Below are 19348 nucleotides of genomic sequence, written 5' to 3'. Positions count from 1 at the left end.
TCCCTAAAACAGCTCCAACAATCGGATCAAAAATCAACAGCGAAATGCATGGCCTTTCCCGCCAAAACCAGTATTTGAAATTTGAAGAAGACCTCCCCCTATCCAGTTCTGGTGTCCCTTTAGCAGCTGCCTGGAAATGGGTCACCCCTTAGTAATTAGGTTACCCCTTATCCAAAATCAAGGATCCGTATAGCAAGTGTCCTCTGGGGCATTTTCCGCACTTTTTTCGGGGTTCCTCCGGGGTATTTCTGGGATACTTCCGGTACACTTCTGAGGCGCTTCCGGTACGTTATCAACGGAGGTCCAGATGCCACATTTTTAGCCAAATTCGCCGCAAGAGATTATTTTCCAAAAACACCTACAAATACATAAAATAACCAAATAAGTACAATATCGAGTACTAACAATATATACAAATGAGCTATATTAGACACATAAATGCGTCCATCATAGACTACCTGATTTTAGGATCAAGCAAATCAACATTTGAAATAACTCATCGAACATCTTAACGGACTTGTAGATTCTCAGTGTTGGCCTTAAGATAATCATTATGCAGGTTTCTAAATTCTTTTTGACATGATAACCAGCAACTTATCAAGTCATATACCGCTATCATTCTCGTCTTTCATGCACAGATATTCTCAATCAGAATTCTGCATCGGATATTAATCTAAAATCTTAAAAACTGTGAGGGAATCAAGTAACCTAAAACAGTACCTCGGGCAATGAGAAAACTACTAAATGAGGAAACTCAAACAGAGCTTTTGCTATCCAACAAAAGCACAGCACTCGGTTGCATAAAATAGAGCACCAGCAGTCATACTTCCAGTGTAGCATAATTATTGCCTACAGCGCACAAATGAAATAAGGAATGATTAAGTTCCAGGAAAAAACATGCACGGATTTCTAATATAAGCAAGACATTACTTCCAATAAAATCTCACCCAGACTTAGAATTGGGAACATCTGAACATCCACTGATGATAGAGTACTTTTCTCTTGAAAAGCTTTCTTCGAATGTAAAAAAATATCATACATGGATAGGCATGCTCCAACAGCAGGTAAGACACTAAAAAGGAAGACCTCTAAACAGCTCATTCCAGCATCCTACAAGAAAGAAAGAAAAAACTATCATATATAAAGTATAATTTTCTCAATTAGCAAACATCTTCAACTTGGAAAACACAAATGTCTTGAACTGTCAACAAATGAAATATGTAATCTATGTATGCTCTCAGTAAATGAGGAAATCCATACAATCAGTGCTTTAAAGAGCATGTTTCTTATACAAGGAATGGAAGGTACACACTATACTTTATGGGAAAGTTTCCTTGTTTATCAAGCACCAGTAACGTGGGACATGTCCATTACGTCATTTGAGCATTGAATAAAATATATAAGGTACAAAGCTGCAGATCAGAGCTATACTTCAAGATTATACATACAATACCATGCTGATTGCCATTATATTTCTAGCAAAAAAGATAAAAGCAGTATACTAGTTCAACTTAAGATTATATGAGACCAAGACATTGCAACTGATGTATTGGAGTAAGTAAAATTTGGTCGCAAAGAGGATGGTAAAAAACCAATTGTAGTGTCATATAAATAATATACTTCGCAGATGATTTAGCTAAGGCCGTAATGTAAAAAATTAGTCACATTTAATATCATGATAAATTGCTTATTCATCGATTTGATTGTTTGAGACATCAAAAGCATGTTAAGTTGTCATCACTCCAAAGCTTGAGGGAGGGTGAAAGTGGTCTACCTGCAAATAAAAACATATTCAATTAGAAAAATGGGGAGAACAAGTTTAGCCATATGTAGCCATTTCAGGATGCAATAGGATCATTTTTAGTTGTAGTTGACATACTTGATTATGTATATCGAATGTAACAAACCATAACATTTGCATTAGACAATTAAAACAGTCCAAGCCAATTCCATGAGAGAGCTGAAGGAAAAATCATTAGGTGCAGGTATATCCTGGTTTAGAATCCGATATTATGCACTAAAAAATGAAACCCGTAATCTCGAATTTCATCCTGTCCATCTCATATTATTCTACTGTTGAATGTGACATAAACCTACCGAATCTAAACAGTAATATTTTATTGTATGCAATTCAACTCAATCACACCATTTAGCATATCAAAATTTCATTCACTATTACAATTGACTTGAAATATGCGAGCATAAATGTTATAGAATTCTTGTTTGATTAAGTTTTGATCAAAACTGTGTACACATATATCTCACTATCGGACACGTGTATACAGAAAGGTACGTGGAAAGCATGCAAGCCAAGACATCAAAACACGATGCGTCGCGAAGCACCAAATAAACCCCTAGGAGTTGCTTTATCTCATCCCCAGAAGAGGAGCTAAGATCAACGGTGGAGAGAAAGTCAGCTGACACGGACTGACAGGGGCAGAAGACACTTGTCTGACACGAGCAGACCCCTCAACCACCCGCATTAAACACTCTGAGCAGTGCACGTGTCGACCGACCTATGGAACGAGCGAAGATGCCTCCGCGGGATCGAGGGGGAAACGCAGACCTCTGCGTGATGGACACAAGACACTAGAAGATAAGGTTCCAACGGTCTTCAGAGATGGGTCCCACGTTCCTACCTTATAAATACCCAATCTCCACAAAGGGGGAAGGGGATCGAAAAAAACATCAGGAGAGAGAGAGAGAGAATAGCAAAGGTAAGGAATCCCATAGTGGAGAGAAATATGTAAACCCCAAGTCATTCAACTATTCGTGTAACCGTGAATAATATAGTAGAACAACAAACCCCGTGGATGTAGGCCTTAGTGCTGAACCACGTAAACCTTGGTCTTATTTACATTTCAGCACTTTACATTCATTTAGTTCCGCATGCATTTGCTTATATATGTTGCTTTCCTTTTATATTTGTACCCCATGCATAATCGCTACGCACGGGGAAGTTGGAGGAGGCCATGATAAACCCGTGGGTTTTGAGCCAATGAACCCACATCAGGGTATCACCATCGTAATCTCTTTAGACTTCAACAATTGATTGCGGGCATTCGGACCCCGCGTAGTTCGTGTGTCCACAATTTGGCGCTAGAAACAGGGACTTCGTCCCGGTAAAAGATTTATCTTGTCCTGTGATTTCATTCTAATTTGGCATACGATTGCTCCGATTTTATCAGCTCTGACTGTATAGATCATTCGTCAACAGTATTATATTCAAAAACCCACCTTTTGCCTTCGATAAGAGTTAGTGTTCCAAGCATGGGTTATTGTCCTAATCCGTCGGATTTACAATTTTCATAGTTTTTTTTTTATATACTAAAGATCGCCTTTAATAAACCCGCTTTTGAAAAATTGTATTTCGACAACTAACCCGCTTCACGCGGATATTCCCGTTTCTGTTTGAATAAATTTATACAGAGAGAACGTGTTGTGAGTAAAGAAGGCGAGTTTACGCTAGATTTCGTCAACAAAAAGGCACGTGATGGAGAAGACGCAGGAAGCAGGAAAATCCAAAGCTTTGTCAAAAGAAACACCCCGGACAACCCCGATCATCACCCGAAGCAAGCAGAAAGGAGATAAAACTAAAATGACCAATCGAAGGCAGGATACCACTGAAATCACTTCACCCATGAACGCTAATTCTGTTGCAATGGCGGCTCTCAGAGCAGCAACGATAAAATATGGGGAAGCCGCGGTAGTCCCGAAGGCTGCGGAGGCTAGCAATACCTTCGCCATGAGTCAACTTAACCAACCAAGGGAAAGGGTGGATGAATCCAGAACATTCCAACCCGCGCATCTGCTAACCTTTGGAATGCCGCTAACAAATAACCAGAATCAAACCATACCGGCGGCTCGGGCACCGCAGAGGGGCGCTCACTCCAATTTGGAAACACCAGCAACAGAAGTTGAACCCCTGCCACCTTTAGTACAGACCATGGAGGAGGGCGGCGCCACGGCTGTAGCGGCACGTGCGGGGACTCCCAATCAGGGGTCCAACCAATCACACCAACTAATGGCTGAGCTCGAGGAACTGAGAAGGAACCAACAGGTTTACGCAGAAGCTGTAGCACTTTTGGCCAGAGAAAATCAAGATTTAAAGGAGCGGATTGCTCTAAGCACAAAGACCAACCAACAACTTGATGAAGCAAGCTCCAAAGCACCAGAGCCAAACCAAGACTGCAGAGTCGTCCTAGCGACTAATGAAGACGCAACAAGGAGACATAGCGTATCCGACCCGGACTATGACGATGGAGAATCAAACGGAAATGATCTGAAGAACTTAGAACACCAACGCGCAATGGAGGAACTGCGAGATGAGATGATGGCAGAGATCAGGCAATTGAAAAATAAACAAGGAGGGGGAAGGTTAGAAGAGGTTATGAGAGAAGCTAACTCCACGCCCCTGACGCATCGCTTGGCCAACACCCCTATTCCCCTGAAATGCCCTGTCCCGACGTTCGAATGCTATGATGGGTCCAGCGACCCTGCTGCACATGTTCGGTACTACAACCGCGTCCTAGCAAGATGGGGACAGAACGACGCCGTACTCTGTAGATACTTCCCGTCAAGTTTGAAGGGATCGGCGTTATCATGGTTTGATAATCTGCCACCAAACTCCATACACTCATACGACCAACTGGCAGAGAAATTCTTAAGAACATACATGTACAACAAGACTGTAAACACTGGGATGGATAAGCTTTTCTCACTAGCAATAGGCTACAAGGAAACCACGAGAGAATACACAAACAGATGGCATAGGATCTGCCAAGCCATAGGAAGCGTGGACCCAGTGGTGAGCATCAATTGCTATAAGTGGGGCTTGGACCGAATGAGTCCCCTATTTGTTGAAATTCACGGGAGCGTGCCCAAGACAGAAGGCGATCTCCGAATAATTATCGAGAAGCACGCTCGACTTGAAGAAATTCAACGGGAAAACCCGAGGGCATATCCGCAGAGGTCTCACCGCACCAATTCAGCAGAACAAACCAATGGGGCCAAAAGGGGTTCCTCAGATGAGAGACCTCACGAAGATAGAAAGGAACGGAGGGATGAACGAAGAACAGGCGACCGAAAATTCGAAGACCAAGTTTACACGAAACTCAACGCTAGCTATGCTCGTATCCTGAGGGAGATCAAAGGGAGGGAAAACTTAGAATGGCCATGGTCTAAGGGAAAGCAGCCCCCAAGATCCGAGAAGTCTAAAGATTACTGTGAGTATCACTGTTTCAACGGACACCAGACCGAAAAATGCAAGAACCTTAAAATAATGATCCAAAAATTAATTGATGCGGGAGAGCTCAAACATTACATACGGAAGGAGGTTACCGAGGACAGATCCAAACGAACCAAACCAGTCCAACTTCCGGAAGAAAACCGAACAATCAACACCATCTCGTGTTCCGAAGCCACAGGACCCTCGCTCACAGCACAGATTGGAAAAAGGTTACGGAAGCAATTCGAAGATCGTTGCGAGTTATATAAGGTCGATGGGATAACAGTGGACGAACATGAAAAATGGATGGAATTACCTGTCATCTTCGATGCCGAGGATATCGAAGAAGATATGGAAGACCATAACGATCCCTTGGTCCTGACATTACCAATAGCGGGATGTAACCTCAAAAAGATCCTCATAGACGGGGGAAGCTCTGTGAATGTCCTATTCTATGACGCATTCAAGCGGATGAAGCTCCACGATGAACAGTTGATGACCTCTTATCACACCATCTACGGATTCAATGGAGCGGCCACAAAGCCCTTGGGAGACATTGTGTTACAGGTTAACGCAGGGCCCATGAAACTGGATACCCGATTCAGTGTGGTGGATACCCCTTCCCCCTACAACGCCATTATTGGACGACAGTGGGTACACAAGCTCAAAGGAGTTGCGGCAACATACCACCAGTACCTCAGATTTCCAACACCCGAGGGAATTATGGAGATCAAGGGAGATCGAATCGCTACACGAGAATGCCAGGCCACTCAGGATCATATCAACAACGAGCAAGAAGAACAACGAAAAATCCGAAGAGTAAGAAATCAAGAAACCACGCAAGAGAAAGCCGTGGAACTATTCCTTAAGGAAACCACAGGAAAAGGCTTGACGAAAGAGGGTAATGTCCGAGGCTCGGAAACAAGTACCTCAACAATCAACAAAGAGCAGAAACACGCCAAATAGCAATTAAAGAGCGCCCCAGTCCTCGGAAACCCAAGGCCTATGTTCACACCCGTGGAACCCACTAAGGAAATCAACATAGGAACGGAAGAAGACCCGAAGAGGGTCAAAATCGGGACCATCATGGGCGAAGGGAGAGAACATTCCTTAACCAAATTACTTAAGGAATATGCGGATGTGTTCGCCTGGAAGTTAGGAGATATGCCAGGGATCGACCCAAAAGTAATCCAACATGAACTACGCATCAAACAGGGCACACCCCCGTTCAGGCAGAAAATACGAAAAGTGGCTCCAGAATATCATGAGGCGGTAGAAACAGAACTTCGGAAGCTACTAGACGCAGGATTTATCAAGGAAGTCAAGTATCCTACCTGGATATCCAACATGGTCATTGTTCCTAAGAAAAATGGAGGGGTTAGAATATGCATCGACTTTACCAATCTCAACAAGGCGTGTCCAAAGGACAGTTATCCCCTGCCGAGCATAGATCAACTGGTTGAAGCAGTTGAAGGGTACGAGGAGCTGTCGTTTATGGACGGATACTCTGGTTACAACCAAGTAGCCCTGGCAGAAGAAGATCAGCAACACACAGCATTCTATACACCACATGGCCTTTATTGCTATACCAGAATGCCTTTCGGGCTCCGAAACGCAGGGGCAACATACCAAAGGATGGTCGATGCTATCTTCAAACCATGGATTGGAGGAACCCTAGAAGTCTACGTGGACGACATGCTCGTCAAAAGCAAGCTGCGTAAAAATCACCACCAGGACCTGAGGAATATTTTCAATGCAATGAGACAGCATCACATGAAAGTAAATCCGGAGAAATGTACTTTCGGTGTCACCTCAGGGAAGTTCCTCGGTTATCTGGTGACGAAAAGGGGCATCGAGGTAGACCCATCTAAGATTCAAGCCATAGTAGAGATGCCGTCACCAAAGAATCTAAAGGAAGTGCAGAAGCTCAATGGGTCCATAGCAGCGTTAGGCAGATTTATTGCACGGTCTTCGGACAAGTGCAAACATTTCTTCAATATTCTTAAGAAAGGGAGCAGGTTCGAATGGACCGCCGATTGCGAGGAAGCATTCCAAAAGATCAAAGAACATCTAGCTTCGATCCCTATCCTGCAGAAACCTGACCCTGACGAAGTTTTGGCACTGTACATAGCAGCAACGGAGGACGCAGTCAGCGCGGTATTAGTCAAAACCAATACAAAGATAGAACAGCCTATCTATTACGTCAGCAAGACACTCAATCCCGCGGAAAGAAATTATACTAAGATTGAACAACTCATCCTCGCACTGGTATGGGCTACCCAAAAACTGAGAACCTACTTCCTAACTCACTTCGTCAGGGTACCATGCAGAGCACCATTGGAAGCAGTCCTCAAAAGCACAGGAAAAGTGGGCCGAATAGCCAAATGGAACACCCATCTGGACCAATTCAACATCATTCATGAAATTCAACATTCTCAGAAGTCCCAAGTTCTGGCAGATTTCTTAGCAGACCTCCCTCTAGACAACGATGAAGAGATCAAGGGAATACCAGAAGCCGAGGAAGCAATCAAGGATCCAATGGATATCCTCGAACCTACGAGTCATAGACAATGGGAAGTCTTCGTCGACGGATCTAAAAATAAGGAAGGGGCAGGAATAGGTATTGTCATCATCACCCCAACTGGAGAAAGGATCATACAGGAACTTAGATTGGAATTCAAAGAGCATACCAATAACATTGTTGAATACGAAGCTGTCATACATGCCCTACGTATAATAATAGAAATGGGGGTAACCGATGTAAGGCTGACAAGTGATTCGCAGCTGGTCATACGGAAAATCGCGCTCGAATATAATGTGTACGATGACACCCTTTCAGCTTACATGGCATTGGTCCAAACATTGGCTTCACAAATCCCGAACATTAAGTTCCGGCACTTATGCAGAAGGGACCTCAGGCATGCGGATGCCCTAGCATACATATCATCCATGTTGAGGGATAAAAATGCCGAAGGTATTAAAATAGCAAGGGTATACGAGCCTTCGATTGCATCTCAATTCTCCTTCGCTACCAATCAAGATACGATGGAAGAATATATTGAAGACCAAGTAGGAGAAGACATCCATAACGACTTTGATGAAGAAATCTTGTCAAAAGCAAATCAATACGAAGATTTCAGCAATGAAGATGACTGGAGGGTGACAATACATGCATTCCTCGACAAAGGAAGCCTACCTGCGGATCGGAAGCAAGCTAGAAAGACGCTCTCCAAAGTGGGAAGATACGATCTTCGGGACGGGGTCCTATATAGAAAATCTTTCCTCGGACCATTACTACGCTGCTTATCCCGAAAAGAAGGGCATCGAATTCTAACGGATATCCATTATGGTGACGCAGGGAATCATAGCGGTATGAGATCACTAGCTGACAAGGCAAAAACGCAAGGATATTACTGGCCGACCATGATACAAGATGCTGCGAGGATGTCCCGACGATGCGAAGAATGTCAGCGCTTCGCGAAAAAAATCCACGCGCCGGCAACATTGTTAAACTCTGTCGATAGCCCGTGGCCATTTGCAAAATGGGGAGTAGACATCGTCGGGCCTTTCATCGAAGGATCCAGGAAGAGACGATTTTTGATAGTAGCCACGGACTACTTCAGTAAATGGGTGGAGGCTAAGGCCTTAGCCAGGATCAGAGACGCGGATGTGTTCACTTTCATATTCCAGAACATCATTTGCAGATTTGGTATACCTGCTGAAATTGTGTCTGATAACGGCAAGCAATTACAGGGAAAAAATATAGACATGCTCTTCGACACCTTTAAAATAAGAAAGAACAAGTCCACCCCCTTATACCCTCAAAGCAACGGACAAGCGGAAGCTACCAACAAGACCCTCGCCCTTATACTCAAAAAACAATTAGACGAGCATAAGGGAAGATGGTGCGAACAACTGCACAATGTCTTGTGGGCATACAGGACAACACGAAGGTCCGCTACCGGGGAATCCCCGTTTCTTCTTACTTATGGAGCTGAAGCAGTCATACCTACAGAAATCCTCATGCCAACCACGAAGACTGAAGCCTGGGAGAAAAACCTAACAACAGATATGATGTTAGAAAGGTTGGACGACTTGGAGGGAAGAAGGGAAGTAGCATTGCAAAATATGGAAAATTATCAACGAAGACTAGCAAGGGAGTACAACAAAAAGGTAAAGCTACGAAATTTTGTAGAGGGACAGTATGTGTTGAGAACAATCCCACGATATCAGCAAGAAAAGAAATGGGGAAAGTTAGCACCTACATGGGGAGGACCGTTTATGATCCACGACATTGCGGGTAATGGTTCTTACTACCTTCGTAATCTAAAAGGTGAGGTCCTCCGGCATCCTTGGAATGCTAAATGGCTCAAACCATACTTCCCATAGAAGCAACGCAGATTTGAATCTGCTGGGAATATACCAGAAGAAGAAAGGAGCCTCCCCGCCCAACATGTTTCTATCTCTGGAAGAGGAATTGCAGACCTCAACTTATCAATTAAACAAGCTTTCAAATTATCAAGTCTGTGGAATCTACCTACAATATTGGGGAAAGTAGTTAATCTACAATCTCTCAGGGCTCCCCCATCAGTATCCATAAGTGTAGGACCAGGGGGAAGGCACCCAGCAGAAAGAGATACCCAACCAATCTTAAGGCAACGGGTCGACGGAATGGGTGCGTACATATTTTACGCCCCATATCCTAGAACGTTGCCCCGGCCCCCACCGTCTGGGAATCCTCTGTCCCAGGATTTGCCAGCGGGGTGACAGGTCTCAAGACGATCACGAAGGTACCTTCCTTTCGTATCGCACTCAAAAACACTTAACTTTTGTTTTGATTTTTCACAAACTTAAAATACAAAAACATTGTAGGTATATCAAGAAAGAGGATTCATTTCATAAAGGGTGATTACAAGAAGTGAACGGCCAAAGCCAAGGATACACAATCAAAAAACATTCCTTTTATATCGTTACAAAAAGCACAATTATGCCGCGGACCCTACAGAATGCTGCCATCTCTACCTAGGTGGCGGTCCCGGCGTCAGGATTTTTCCGAAGACTTGATGGGACGCTCCCACCAGAAGACGGGCCCGAGGAGCTGGGCAATGCAGCAGGAACGGGACGACGAGGGTAGTTCTTCACGAGACCATGTTCATTCCGTAGGCCAAGCTCTATCCTCTCCAGCATCTTGTTCGTCTCCTCAGCCAATTGACAACGAGCCTTATGTTTAATAACTGTTGTCCGTTGTTGGGCTTGGGATAATAACGAGGATAGCCGATTCACTTCTCTGGAAGCAGCACCAACGGCCTCCTCGCGGGTGGCTGCTAAATTCTTGAAGTGATTGGTTTGTTCCTCTTGCTGTGCTAAGGAAGATTGAGCCTTTTCAAGTTCTTCATTTGTGACGCGAAGGCGTTCCTCGAGCCCTGAAAAAGACAACACCACGGAGTTAGCGTAGAAAACAAACAAGATCACACTCGATGAATTGGGATTATACCTTCGACACAAGCCGAAGCCTCTTCATATTCATTAACAACCGCATCTCGCGCTTCATCAAGATGATCATATTCCGCGGATAATTTCTTATAGTCTAGTTGAAGGTTGGTGAGAGTAAATTAACAGGCATCTAATTCTACCTGCTTCATCGAGTCCACATGACGAAGGTGGTCGACCTCTTTATTTATCTCTGAGACCCCTTTGCTGAGTCTATACATGCACACTTCAAGATTCCTCTCAGACTCAGCAAGACGGGCTACATCGGCACGAGACGCGGAAAGAGCATTGCTGAGAGCATAGACTTCAGCACGAGCATCATCTCGTTCCCTGGCAAGACCAAGCATATTATCTTGGACCCCTGAAAGAGGAATGGACCGCGCCGTCTGTAATTCTTCTTCCAATAGCTGAATCCTAGATTCCAACAAGGAAGTACGCTCGCGGGCTTCCCGCAGATTATCACTGGTCCACAGCAGTGTGCCATTAAATAAAGCACGATCATGGTTGTACAGATTTTGCATGTCGACCATCTGAACATGCCGCGCGCGCCATACTTCAGCCCGAGCATCCCATTTCCTAGCCTCACTCTTAATCTTCTCAACCAAATCTCTAATACGAGATTTTTGCCGAGCTCTTTCGTTTCGAAGCCATACCAGCTCGGGGATGCCACCCACTGGACATAGGGTGGGGAGACTCAGACAGAACAACTAAGAGATAAAAGAATGACGACATACGGCGAGGGAAAAGAACCAAACCTGTGAAAGTGGAAACTTGGCTACGAGTTTGCTCTAACTCAGCACGCACTGCAATAAGTTCTGAACGAAGATCAGCCTCTGCTTCACCCAGTTTTTCTTTCTCCTTAAGGCTTTTCTTCATCTCTTCTATTTCCACCTCCGCCGCAGATAATTACTTTTCCCGATGACGAAGCTTAGCCTCGAGCTTCAGAGATTTTTCTGTAAAGAACTGATATAGCACGTGGTTGCAATGCTCGCTCCTCATCATCTACACATCAAAATGACAAAACATTATTCAACCGAAGCGTCCTATTCTCACGAACAAGCATGTACGAAAATTTACCTCCAGCACACGCTGTTGCGGGAAGCAATATTGATACCCGTCGGCAATAGCCATCATATCGGCAACAGAAGTAGGAGGCTCCGGCACGAGGGTAGCCTCGGGAACGGTCAACCTTTTTCCCCAGGCTTCAGACACCTGCGCCTCCGAAGACATCTCCATCATGCGACGGGTATACGCGGTTGATTCCTTTTCCCCAACAACCACAGGAGCAGGATGAGAGACAAACAGAAGATTCTTCTCCTTAAACCAACTCATGATGGCATCCTCACCCTCAGACATCGGCGACTGGGGAAGACTATCGGCGGGCGCGTCAACAACAGATTTTCCTTTGACCGACTCGACCCCCTCAGCATGAACGTTGGCATGTTCTCCCGCGCCTACATGCACAGCAGGCTCCTCCGCACCAACACCTTCTACAGCAGCATCACCATTACCATCACCACCAAGAACATCCCAATCGTCATTAGGGGAAAGTAAAGAGAAGTCCTCGGGAAAATCGAGGGCTTCGTCAAAGAACTCCCCCGTGGAATACATCCGATCGAAAGAAAATTCTTGACAAGTGGGGAGGGTATCCATGACATCACCAGCAGGGACGGAAACATCCTCGATGACAACATCATCCGCCACTACACCCTTGTTCCTTCCTTCATCACCGACGAGACCAGCGAAGACCTCTTCTTCGGCATTGATAGGGGAGGTACCAGTACGTTCCTCCCCATCTGTAATCTCGTCCTCAGCAAACTCTTCGTTCACAGGACTAGTAACTTCTTCTTGGGCCTCAACCTCGCCCACCACCATAGTAGAAGACTGCTTCGGCCTAATCTTTTTCTTCTTCAATACCTAAAACCGACACCACAAAGGAATTATTCTTCCCGTCCGATGGAAGTTATAAAAACAAAACACAACTAGAATCTGCGTACCTGAGCTGCTGAGATATTCTTCGATGGGAGTATAGCACCGGAACCATCCTCCTCGTCTCCCTCTACGACATCCAGGGCATAAGGAAAATTCATGCCCGCAAAGTTCAGACGCCAGGGGCAGAAATCTCCATAGCGAGCGGGAGGAGATTCGCGCGGCTTACTATTCTCGGTTGGCCGCCATCCGCGGGAACCGGGAATCCAACCGTAAGCCCACGGACCTACTATCTCAATGACAGTGGCGTGCCACTCGTAGTCATGATCGCGCTTGATCCTTTCTCGCGCGGGGAAGAGTTTCCGACGATTGGACGCCTCCGTGCCAGGAACATACTTCAGCTTGGCATCACTGACCTCATTTAACAGACGAATCTCGCCTCGAGGAGCAGGAAGATTCCGAAGGCTGACACTCCACGGCTTGCGATTCCTGCTATTGACGTAATCACCGAAGGAGTTATTGAAATTTTCAGGAGTGTACCATTCCTTCTCCAAGGGATTGGGGACGTAGCAGGTCATCGACGTTTCCCCCTTACTCCGCAGATAGCATTCCTTCAGGGCGCGGAGATAATTCCCCGATAATTGGGATACGGAACGGCTATGAGTATTTGTGGAAGAACCCTCACGACTAGCGAGCACGTCGTAGTAGAAGGAATCACCCGATTTGTACAACGGCAGCATCAGACCAGCCTCGAAGGCCCCAACCGTCGTTAACAAGTGAAATTCATCGAATTTGTACTTAGAGATCAGCTCATACGTAATATCATCCTCGGGGGCATAAAAACGAACCCCGAAGGCTTGGAGCTCATGCTTCTCCTTGAATATTTCAAGATCGATATGCTTGAAGGTTACTTTTCTCCTGCTAACAGAAACACTGCGTATCAAGGGAGCAGCCTCTTCCTCCTCGGCGGGGCCGGATGAACTAACAAACGCTTCAGACGCTTTTCTCTTCACGGGGAGATTCTTTGAAGATCCAGCCAGTTCTTCATCACAAACAAGGAACAACAATAGCAGAAAATTCACAAATCAGCACGGCATAAAACAGTGAAATCAAGAAAAGAAAAACTCACCGGCAAAAACAGCAAGTAGAAGAAACGAACAGGGGAAGATCCCAGGTGCAATAAAGACTGACAGAATTTAAGATCACAGGTGCAATGAAGACTGACAAAGAATTTAAGGTCACAGGTTTAATGAAGGAAGGCAGGAAACTTAAAGGAAGAATGAACTGAGAGAGTGTTTAGGAAGAATGAAATTAAATTTCCTCTCTATCCTTAAAATACCCGAAAGAAAAGAGGAAATTAAGGGAGAAATAGGAAAACGTGCCCGTTACATAAGCAGTTAATGCACGAATAAAAGACGTGCCCAAGTATCTAGGAGAAGTTATTAGGAGTGAGAAGAATGTGCGACGATAGTTTTTCTTCAAGGCACCCATTAGTCAATTAAGCCTGAAGAAAAGGGGCAAATTGTGTAAACATATATCTCACTATCGGACACGTGTATACAGAAAGGTACGTGGAAAGCATGCAAGCCAAGACATCAAAACACGATGCGTCGCGAAGCACCAAATAAACCCCTAGGAGTTGCTTTATCTCATCCCCAGAAGAGGAGCTAAGATCAACGGTGGAGAGAAAGTCAGCTGACACGGACTGACAGGGGCAGAAGACACTTGTCTGACACGAGCAGACCCCTCAACCACCCGCATTAAACACTCTGAGCAGTGCACGTGTCGACCGACCTATGGAACGAGCGAAGATGCCTCCGCGGGATCGAGGGGGAAACGCAGACCTCTGCGTGATGGACACAAGACACTAGAAGATAAGGTTCCAACGGTCTTCAGATGGGTCCCACGTTCCTACCTTTAAATACCCAATCTCCACAAAGGGGGAAGGGGATCGAAAAAACATCAGGAGAGAGAGAGAGAGAATAGCAAAGGTAAGGAATCCCATAGTGGAGAGAAATATGTAAACCCCAAGTCATTCAACTATTCGTGTAACCGTGAATAATATTAGAACAACAAACCCCGTGGATGTAGGCCTTAGTGCTGAACCACGTAAACCTTGGTCTTATTTACATTTCAGCACTTTACATTCATTTAGTTCCGCATGCATTTGCTTATATATGTTGCTTTCCTTTTATATTTGTACCCCATGCATAATCGCTACGCACGGGGAAGTTGGAGGAGGCCATGATAAACCCGTGGGTTTTGAGCCAATGAACCCACATCAGGGTATCACCATCGTAATCTCTTTAGACTTCAACAATTGTTTGCGGGCATTCGGACCCCGCGTAGTTCGTGTGTCCACAAAAACCATTACCTCCTCACTGTATGATCAAAATCCGCCGTGAACCCAATCGTCAGGAAAACAACAATCTAAGACTGCCACCACCATAGTCGAACGCCTCTCTTAGTACATTTTCACCTGCATCGTAAAATCTAACACTCTGATTCATCAAAAGGATAGGTAAAAGTATACTTCAACGGAAAACACAATACCCTTAAAACGAAATTTGGGTTTTGGAGAAAGGGGTTTTGGATCTCGTCCAATGATTAAGATGATCCTATTCCAAATCAAATAATTGGATACAAAAAATGAAAAATTGGGGGGAGAATTAGGGCTTTTAGAATCGCACTTACAGGTTTACAGGTTTTGGAGGAGGAACTGGCTTGCTCCGAGTTCACTCAGTCGAGAGTAAATGAAGATTCTGTTGTCAAGAGTCAAGACTCTCCAAGGATATATATCCGGACATGGGCTTGGGCCTTGATATGGGCGTAGGTGTGTGGCTGTCCATACGCGGAAATTAGGCTAACGCCCAAAAAAAAAAAATACTACCTCCGTCCAAAATTAGTTGAGCTAATAATACAATTTAGAAATAATTTATCTCTCAAATTATATTGCGGATATCAGCTTTGATACACCTACCGAGCTTGTGCACCGTGATGTGCACTGAGAGGGGATCGGACAGTCCAGGATCCCCTCTCAACATCGGGATAGGGAGTGGGGCAGGAGTGGGCCCCACTCCCCTCTCACACGGTGCACGTACATCACGGTGCACCAATCATTTTTGTACGGTTATTCATAAATTTTACACCGTTAAAAACCATTTTAAAACACCTACTTAACGAATATAAACATGACTATCAAATAATATAAAATCAACTATTAATAGGACAAAATTTGACAATGACTGGCTCATCAATTTTGGGACAATGGAACTTATTGTCGGATCCAAGATATTTTTCATGTGACACTCATAATCATGAAAAAAATATGTATAACTCGTTATGCATTATATATTTTCAGAGGTAAAATTGGCAAACAAACTAGAGTATATAACATATCAATTAAATCTACGGAACTTACGACTAATTCAAGCAGGCTCTATAAAACGATGCTTCATATACATCGAATATTTTTGACCTGCTTGCTTGAAAACGATGTTTTACATGCATCATTAAAAAACAATATTTTTAGGACATTGATTTCATAAATAATTTAACTATTTATTTAACTACAAGTATCATGTGCTATCTTTTAATATCATTCATACAAAGTCTCATTCATACGACTTGAGTTGTCACTTATGGCCACCTGCAGCCTAACTTGCGTGTGATTGGCGGAAATATTAATTAGATTTTACAAAAGACCCACGATATATGTTAGTTTCCGGAATAATCATATATTTGTGACCACTCGCATGTTATAGTGGTGGGCACACTCAGCAACTACCATGCAGGACTTGTTCCACTCTTCATTCTTAGTCGTGATGTGACTTGCTCCATATCACATACACTTTAACATGCAGGTAGTATGACTATGCAAGTCACGACTAGACATTATTTTCTACAAAATACCCGAAACATCAAACATGTCACAAACTGGGGGATGTTCATCAGAGTATTGGTCTAGATGTTTACATCATGCGGTATGCGGTACCCCCATTATGGGAAAGTGATAGGAAGAGCGGGCATTTAACTAGTAAAGGAGAAGTGGGTACACAACCGTCTAGTCTTACCTTCACAATATGACACGGTTTCTACCACTTTCACACATCTCCACTAAATTCACTACTCCACAACTCCCCACTTCATATGAGATGAGGGAGTTCGACTATGACTTGATATAAATAATTTTCAATCTATTCAAAAAAAAAAAAAACTAACACAAATTTCTAGAGAATACACAAAACTTACAGCTTCCATTTTTACATGAAAGGTCCATTTTCTGAGATAAGTCATAAACAGTCACATCATAAAGAGCCTGTCTCTCTGATCTCAACACCTTTTATTCTTTCCTGCCTAAGATCAACCCTTCTCCTTCATTTTGTGACCGAAGCAAGACTGAAATGGCCATTTCTTGGTTTAGCCGGCCAACATTGTACAGATTGATCTCTCAAATCTAAAGTACTCATGTGTAGTATATTTGTTCAGGGTCTAGACTCGTTTGTCATCAACCTACCCACTTTTACTCTTTTCTCCAGAATCAGTTTTTACCCTGCTAAAATAATTATTTTCTACTAAATCGCCTTTAAATAGATTGCAGAGAATAACTTTAATTTCATTTCTTCTATCGTATATTTTGGTTTGCTCGTAATGAACTTGTTTCTAAATTAACTTCTTTTAGGGGTATTTTTGTGTTAGGAAAGGCTTACCGTGCTACTGAAGAATATAAATGTAGTATACCATATCACGAATATGCCACTTAGAAAGACACCACCAACAGATCCTTACATTAAACTAAATTCTGATGTTGATGCTTCTTCTCATGTAGGAGTTGGAGTTGGAGGAGTTTTGCGAGACTCTGGAGGCAGGTCCTTGGCCTGTTTTGTGAGTCATATATATCGTAATGTGAAATTAAGAGGGTACCCAAGTACACCGAAATCTTTTCGTTTAAACCTACAAGTCTAATACCTTGAGTGATTGTTTATGGACAAAATCGAGACAATACTGCTACATGATATTCACTTGACAATAGTTATGTTAAAAGACCGATTGACTATAGGATATAACGTACAAGTGTTCTTAGTTTATAATAATAAAACAATTATAATGCGGAAGTAAAGTAAATGAAACGACAAGAGTTTGTTAACTAGGAAACCGCAAATGCATAAAAACCACGGGACCTAGTCCAGTTTTGAATAACCTCATAATCAATCTGTTATACAAAGAACAAAGCCAACTTCGTATAGTTGAGACCAAGTAATCTACCTCTGGTTACTTAGATCCATGAGTATCCCTGCATCTAAGACCGTTGCACATGAATCTCAAGACATAAATAATTATCTTGAGTTGCTTTATCGGTGTAAAAGTATTAATCATCGATTTCACCATGTATCCTAAAATAGGTAAGGATCGGTTCTACCGTAACTCCCAACAATAGCTAGGATTGGTTCTGCCATGTATCCCAATATAGGTAAGGATCGGTTCTACCAAGACTTTAAACATAATTTAAAGATCAGTTTTACCGTATATCCCAAACTAGGTATAGATTGGTTTTACCATAGCTTTCAACATAAGTCCAGATTGGTTCTACCAAATTTCTAACCTAGGTTCAAATTTGTCATCCAATAGATCTTCAATGAAAACCAGACCAAAACGCCTATTGATTTTCTTTTGTATATGTACTTCCTTTAAACATATTGTCCTAGGATGTAATAATCACACCTATATCCAATACCCAACCAAGTAACGTGTTACATATATTATGTCGATGTCGCATTTATGAAGTTCAAAAGATAAACATTATACTTCGTAATCAAATATTATTCCTTGACACTTAAATGATAATAAAATGACTAAGTCTAATACTAGAATATTAAATATAACCTCGCATGTTGTGTTTTCAATTTTGAATGACTTGAAACAATGATAGGAATGAAGACAAGTCAAGTCAGTATCACTAACTTCAAGTGGAAGGATGATGTCTTCATTGTATTTGATACGTCTTCACGTTCTTCAGGTCTTCAATGTAATACTTGTATGTCTCAACACTAGTGGAAAATGGGTATTTAACTAACCTCATCAGATACCCTCATGAAGTAAGTTCTGCAAAAAAAATTTGATCATCTTTCTACCTCTTTCCATTTCTGCTGCTTAAATTTGATGATGCATATGTGTTCTCTACTTGCAGAAATTTTTACACAATATGAGGGAAAATCAAGGAGCCCTGATTGTAGCTGTAAATTTACATATTTTTTTGAGGGTAAAAACTGGTTCTACTGTTTTTGGTAAATTTAGGTGTGTTGATGAGAAACGAATTCAAACCCTAAACAATGCACTGCACAGGAGTACTTTTAGATTCGAGATATCAATCTGTAAGACTCTATCCTAAACTAAGAAATGGTCGTTCCAGACTCAATCGGTCACAAAGTGAAGTAAAAGGGGTTGATCTTAGGGAGGGAAGCGAAGAAGGTGTTTTGAGATCAAAATGTTGAATTATGAAGGTGTGGTTGTTTATGACTTGTATCAGAATGCAGAAATGGCTTGCATAATGTAAGCTATCAGTCCTTGGTGTTTTCTGGATACTGTATTGATAACACTTATCTTGTTGTCGAAATAGGTTGTAAACCTATTTATACAAGTCATTCGAGCGCACCCCCTGATATCGTAGGAAGTGGAGGAGATTAAGTAGTGGTGTAGTGGGGT

The 19348-nt window shown here is 43.1% G+C and overlaps 2 long non-coding RNA genes across 2 annotated transcripts in view; both read right to left on the bottom strand.

Moving 5' to 3' along the window:
- LOC113325245 overlaps nt 1-1093 on the bottom strand; it is an 11909-nt gene extending 10816 nt beyond the window's left edge. Inside the window, exons 1-2 of the long non-coding RNA XR_003347995.1 lie at nt 948-1093; nt 721-849 (exon numbers count right to left, since the gene is read on the bottom strand). This is a non-coding gene — a long non-coding RNA (uncharacterized LOC113325245). The remainder of the gene's footprint in view (nt 1-720; nt 850-947) is intronic.
- Nucleotides 1094-1680: 587 nt separating this feature from the next.
- Nucleotides 1681-15405, bottom strand: LOC113325234. Its single transcript, XR_003347992.1, has 3 exons — nt 15341-15405; nt 15021-15125; nt 1681-1774 (listed from the first exon to the last, which is right to left on the bottom strand). It is a non-coding gene; the product is annotated as an uncharacterized LOC113325234 (long non-coding RNA).
- Between the last annotated feature and the right edge of the window lie 3943 nt (nt 15406-19348).

The sequence above is a fragment of the Papaver somniferum genome, chromosome 1 (assembly GCF_003573695.1).
Source record: "Papaver somniferum cultivar HN1 chromosome 1, ASM357369v1, whole genome shotgun sequence".
NCBI lineage: Eukaryota > Viridiplantae > Streptophyta > Magnoliopsida > Ranunculales > Papaveraceae > Papaver > Papaver somniferum.
The sequence above is the reverse complement of the archived record's forward strand: the minus strand, read 5'-3'. Positions and strand labels throughout refer to the sequence as shown.